Raw genomic sequence first — 6416 nt, 5'->3', positions numbered from 1 at the left:
ACGCAAGTTTCATCTAGGAGGCAACAGAGACTGGTTTGTGTTTTAACCTATCAAGAGAGTCACTGACTATAAACTATGAAAGCTTCAAAGTCCTGCAGAAGATAGCATTCTTTTGCTAGCTTTAAGTACAGAGACTCCGCAGCCTCTTCCATAAATCATACCCTCCAAATGAGAGAAGGGTTTTTGACAAATAGCTTGAACGGTGTCCAAGTTCTTGGGAGAAAAAAACAACCAACTTGAAATCCAGAGGGCATTCATATTGTCAGAAAGGATCAGCTTGTACACACAGTGCTTTCCCTACTACGTCTTTCTATCTTCACTGCTTCCACCAAAACTAGAAGTGTATTAAAGTTGTACTGAAAAACATTTGAAGATGAGAAACCGTGTCATTAGCTGGTAAGTAGTAACATACACATTGTTCTGGGGAAAAAAAACAAAACCAAAACAAACCACAAACCAGTTTTGAGTTGGGCAATTTCAATCAATTTAGTTTGTTATTAATTAATATAAATATGTAATTATTTTGTTATTAAGAAATTAAACCAAATAAACACTTAGAAAAACCAACCTCAGCTCCCCTCTGCGCACCTCTCCTCCATCCTCCTTATTTATTTCTAATAAATTCATAACCTTTGAGCCAAATTCGGGAATCGGTTCTAGAAGCAGTGTACCCAGAAATGTTCTTAGCGTTTGTTGCTAGGTGTCCAGATGTTCTTTAATATTTCAATCAAATAGTATGTTTAAGGTGAATGTTTTAAATATAACTATTCTTCTGCTAAAAATCTTCTTCTTCATCTGTTGAAATATCAGCACTGTTCTTTAGGGTGAACGGATGGAGGAAACGATACCATACAGGCTGTGGGACAGGAGTATCAGTGTTCTATGTCCATCGTGTGCTGGGTGATGTTGGACTAGTGGTTTTCCTCTGCTTGCTGAATTTTTCTGGATTTTTCTACCTATCTCTGTATTCATTTTGAGATATATTCATTGGAAACAGTGCTTAAGACTTGAGTGACGGTAAAATGCCAGATGCCACTCAAATACACAGGAGGCTGGCAGGGCAGAAGCAAGTTTGTTGGGATTGTCAGCTGAAGAAGACACGGTATTATCAGGTCCTTTCAAGAAGGATGTCTTCTGCAGATTAATTCTCTGCCCCTGCATTGCTCTCATTACACCAGCTGTTGAGGGAACATTTCCTTTTTGCAGCAGCACACGTGCGAAAGCGAGGTCTTTGGGGTATCTTTCTGTGTGTCACGGACTGGCATCCCTAGTCTAACTCCTCAGGAGATCAGGCTGTGCGCTCTGTTCCATTTGCCTTGTCCTAATTTTCTTTTTTAAAATTATTTTCATTACTTTGCCCAAGTGATCTTTCATCTTCCTGCTGCAGGTAAAATCCTTGTTGTCTGACAGCGCTTTAAGTGGCTCCATTTCGAGCACGAAGCTATTATGCCCGTGCTGTTTAGAATACCTATGGAAAAACGCAATCTGGTGTTTATTTCCACCGAATGCCAGGTGCAACCGGCGGAAAAACCTGCACCGAGTAATTACGTCGGGGTTTATCTGCCGGCGTCTCGCTCGCCGAAATACCGCGGCGACCGCCTCGTCCGTGCTGCTCACACGCACCCTCGTGTGGGCAAACTCTGGATCGTTCCCTCTTCCTCCCCCTCCTCCTCCTGGTCTTGTCGAGTAAACCACCTTCAGAAAAACCCTCTTGCTGTCCCATGGCGGCAGCCTCTGAAACACAGAGAGGATCTCTGGCAAAGAAAAGGAAGATTTGGGTATGTGAACCTCTCGGTACGTGTGCTTCATTCCTGCGGGCTGCTGCTGGCGTTCCCAGGGTTTGTAAATCCGTCAAGACAGTGTCACTGTCTTGACCTGCGCAGCATGACCGAACTGGAGAGGGAAATGTGAGAAAAGGGTCTGGCCTGTGGACACTGCAGTCACACCTTAAACGGGCACATCGGAGCCGTAGGCCTTGGAGAGACACCGATTTCAAAATCCCTAAGAAGAGAGAAAATGTTTGTCAGGGAGCTATTACCAACACACAGTGCTAACTGGTGAGGGAAACTCTTTCAGGTCGGGTGAGCCTTGTGCATTTTACTTGCGAGTGTGATGGTCCTTACATACCATAAAGTACGGCTGGAACTCCTTCAGCTGGCAGTGGGAGTTTTCTTCTCTTTGGAATTTGGCTGTTCACCTTAAACACGGAGGAGGGGGGATCTTAGCTGGCAAAATCGCAGGGTGCAGCCCTGGCACACGAGAACATCGACCCTATCTCCAGGTGCCTCAGTCTTTGTTTCATTTGCTCTGTGTAGATCACAGTATCCAGATCATGTTCTCCTGGAGGATCTTCAGACCACCACAGGTCTCTCTGAGCCCATAATTCACTTTCCATGAGGGAAAGGTCCTCCTAAGGCCCTGGCTAACACCACAAGAGCACCTGACTTGTGCTTTGTGCATTCACCTCTAACCCTCCTCATCCTTTCACCTCTACCCAACACGACGCACCACTGTGGGCTGCCAAAGCCTCTGCTTGCCTCTGTGTCAAGCAGGTTACTCTCCTTTGTGAGTGCACTAAACTGCTGTGTTGTGGGTGCGCCCGCAGAGCAGTGGCAGTCCCTGAAGGGAGCAGTAGTTGATAATGGTACAAACTGGGACTAGTTTGCCATGCTTAACCAGACTGAAGAGAACCGAGGGGCAGGAGAGACACTGTAGCTCTATACAAAACATGCAAAGGTTCCCTTCCACACAGAAAAAATTATTTTGAAAAGCCAAAACTGCAGCTGCATTAGATGAAGAAACAACTTATCCAGATTTATCACTGAGGAAGGGTGCGTGATCTTATTTGAGACACACGGTAAACTTCAGCCTCAGTAAACCAGTTTAACCTGAAGTGTTTGTGGAGATACATATTACGGCCGTCTTCCCATGGATCTGGTCTGTGTTATTGCTCATCTGCATTGTAAGAGGGCTTTGCTGTATGAGACATACAAGTGTGTAATACAGTGCTCTTCCTGCTGCTCTAAAGAGAGTCGTTACGTTTTCCAGCAAATCTAATTGCATGAGGCATTCCTAACACAATCCCCACAATTGTGTGACAACGGGAACTGCAGGGACAGTGGAACAGCAACTGCACGATGTCGACACACACGGACTGAGGCATCTGCTTATGGCTCAATCTGATTTAAGTCGCTGAACCTGTCCGTCTCGATTCTTACAGTGGGTTCAGACCCACAGGGTGCTCTCTCCTTCTGGCATCAGCTCACTGTGAAACCCAAATCCCTCTCAGGATGTTGCACAGGACCTCCGCATGGAAGCTGAAGCAGGGAACGACAAGCCAAAGGCGGAAACTGGCGGAAGGCGTGCCAACCGCAGGAGCAGGCGGGTGGCACGGCAAGGGCAGGAGGAGGTCGGAGCCTCCATCAGGCACCAGCGGGAGGAGATGGTGTTGGAAGAGTTCTGTGCAGATGTGGTGGGCAGGATTTGGAGGCGGGGGCAACATCGCAGTTATTGTGAAATAAGGGAGGAAGAGGGGAGGAGGTGAAGGAGGGCAGAGGTACGGCTGAGTGAGCAGGAAGCAGACGATCCTGCTGCAGGCATTCTGGTGAACTGGGGAGGAAGAAGGTGAGATAGAGGCAAAAGCTCCAGTGATTTGACTGGGGGAACCAGGAGCAGAGTTCAGTTTGATGTGGAATTTTGCACATCCAGCAGAAAACTAAAGGATCTCGCAAACTAATTGACTGCACAGATGACAAATGGGTACTTACAGATATTCAAAGGCCAACAGTCTTGAACCACATCACGGAAAAATGAAACCCATGCTGTGTTACACGTGAGTGTTGTTCCCAATAGTCTCTTTTGTACCTAGTTTTCCAAGATAAAAAGGCTTCATATTTAGAAAAAAATGGAAGTCCAGCGCCTCAATGCAGCTGAGACGTCCTCAAGGAGGACAGATTCAAATGGGCTACTGTTAGTCATTTCTTAGCACGCAGTTCTGAGGAAGGCTAGCAGCAAAATCCTGTTTTCATTTCATGTAGGCTCCTATCTAATCTCAGGTTGACTTATATCCCCCCATCCAGCCACCCCCCCCTCTCCTCACAGCTGTGGTTCATACAGCTGGGGTGTCATCCACCCCAGCCATACCGACCTGTACATGGGGCTGCCTCAGTCTGCTGTCCATCCCGCTGGGAGAGCAGCAGCATATGCATCAGTCTGTAGGTATTAATGTGAAACACTTTCCCGGAGTTCTTAGCTGTGGAATCTGGTACCACCGTCTCCTCAGATCGTACAGCAAAGCTTCCCAAAGGTTCTGTCTCTTGCACTCTCCCTTTGCCAGAGTCCACCTCAAATCCAGGCCAGAACAAGCCACAGCTGATAGCTGCTTTCTCCAAATCTAACACCCAAAGTAGTCCTGAGGCATTATTTGCTCTTATTTTTTTTTTTTTGGCTGTAAGGGTTTCTGCTTCACAGAAAGGCAGAGCATATACACTTAATTGTCTTGCAGCAGCCATTAGTACGTGTGCAGTATTGCACCATCTGTTCAGACCTTTGGTCTCCTCCAGAGGACTCTGGTTTCCAGTGCTGGATCTTCTTTCCCTTCTACTCCATGCGCAGCCTTTGCTTCCGTGTCCTGGTGTGTGCCAGTGCTCCTGCTCTCCTTCAGCTGGCAGGACTGCGCACGCTGACGCTGCTCCGGAGTCAGCAGGTCAGCAGACAGGGACCAAGCGCTTACAGACCCAGACACCAGGATGGGAGTGGGAAACATGCTGCCCGCTGGAGACAGAAACCTTTGGGGAGGGGCCTCGGGGACTGGCAGCACTGGCCACAGGGGCGGGAGAAGGCAGTCAGGCTGCACAGGGGTACGCGGGCATCGCGGGGAGCCCTGGGCTGAGTGCCATGCCAGTGCTTGGCTGAGCACAGCTCGCTTCCCGGCAGGGATGAGCGCACTGCTGAGCACAGCACAGTGCCGGTCCTGGACTGGGAACAGTCACAGCCCAACCGCGATGCTCCCTCCCCCTGGGGCAGCGCCTGCCATGCTGCCCAACACCGGGTAAGCCACCCACCCTCTCTCTGTGCCCCCAGCCCCTCCTGCCTAGCGAGAAACGAACCTGTCTCATTTATTTCCAGATCCCTGAGACTGCAGGGCAGAGAGGTGAATTTGACATTTTCTATCTTATTACCAGAATTCAGCTCTGATGGAAGCAATAAAGATACAACCTTCATAACCCAGGTCATAAGCAATTTTAGAAGAGAATATGATTTTAAAACTTGTAAACTATTTAAAACTTGGACTGCTAAGTGAATTAAGAAATAAATCGTAAGTCTTGCAAGCTTCTCAGCTTCATCAGCGAGTAGGTTGAGAGTGCACAAAAAGCTGGGAGGGGTCACAGCTGGGACAGCTGACCCCAAGTGACCAAAGGGATATTCCAGACCATATGATGTCATGTTCAGCATTTAAAGCTGGGGGAAGAAGGAGAAAAGGAGCAACATTCGGAGTGATGGTGTTTGTCTTAACCAAATAATGGTTACATGTGATGGAGCCCTGCATTCCTGGAGATGGCCGAACACCTGCCTGCCGACAGGAAGCAGGCAATGAATTCCTTATTCTGTTTGCGTGTGTGCATGGCTTTTGCTCTACCTATTAGACTATCTTTATCTCAACCCACAAGTTTTCTCACTTTTACCCTTCTGATCCTTTCCCCCATCCCACAGGGGGAGAAGGGGGCTTACTTGTGGGCTGGGGTTAAACTACGACATCCCTCCACCCCCGCAATCCTGAAAACACGTTTTGGCAGAAAAATTGCTCAAAAAGGAAAACTGCAAAGGAATGGGGTTGATGATGAAATAGGTATGAAATTAAAAAACCTTGCTCCCCATATCCAAGTTCTTTGATCCACTTCAGTTCTTGTAGTGTTACAAGACAGTATTTGGAAATGTACTTTGAATATATATGTTCACTTCAAAAACATTTTCTAGTATCTGTAGGTTTCAAGTTTCATATTTTAAGGTGGCTCCCTAAAGAAACAAAATTTATGTGACCGTGTATTGCACACAAGCACGTAGGTTGTATTTTCCAATAGCTTGAGATCATCAACCTTTTTTAATAACATCTGATAAAGACGGTCAGTTCCTACAAGCTTTGGGAAACCAATTCAGGAGAGGAAGATGCTGCTTGTCTGCCCACCAGTGGAAAAGTTAGTGGCGAGTTCAACTCTTATAGTACACTGCAAACGTTAGGACATTGCACGTCCTCTAATCCTGGGATCAGAATTCACATCTCCTTAGATATCAGGTAATTCAAAGGCAAGGTAATACTATAAGAAATTAAGCTCTATGAGGTCTACATCTCACAGAAACAGACAACAGTTTGCTATCAGAGGAAAAAGTGAAAATGATAAAAATTATCCTTGAAACAT

The sequence above is a fragment of the Tauraco erythrolophus genome, chromosome Z (genome assembly GCF_009769465.1).
Source record: "Tauraco erythrolophus isolate bTauEry1 chromosome Z, bTauEry1.pri, whole genome shotgun sequence".
Classification (NCBI taxonomy): domain Eukaryota; kingdom Metazoa; phylum Chordata; class Aves; order Musophagiformes; family Musophagidae; genus Tauraco; species Tauraco erythrolophus.
The sequence above is the reverse complement of the archived record's forward strand: the minus strand, read 5'-3'. Positions refer to the sequence as shown.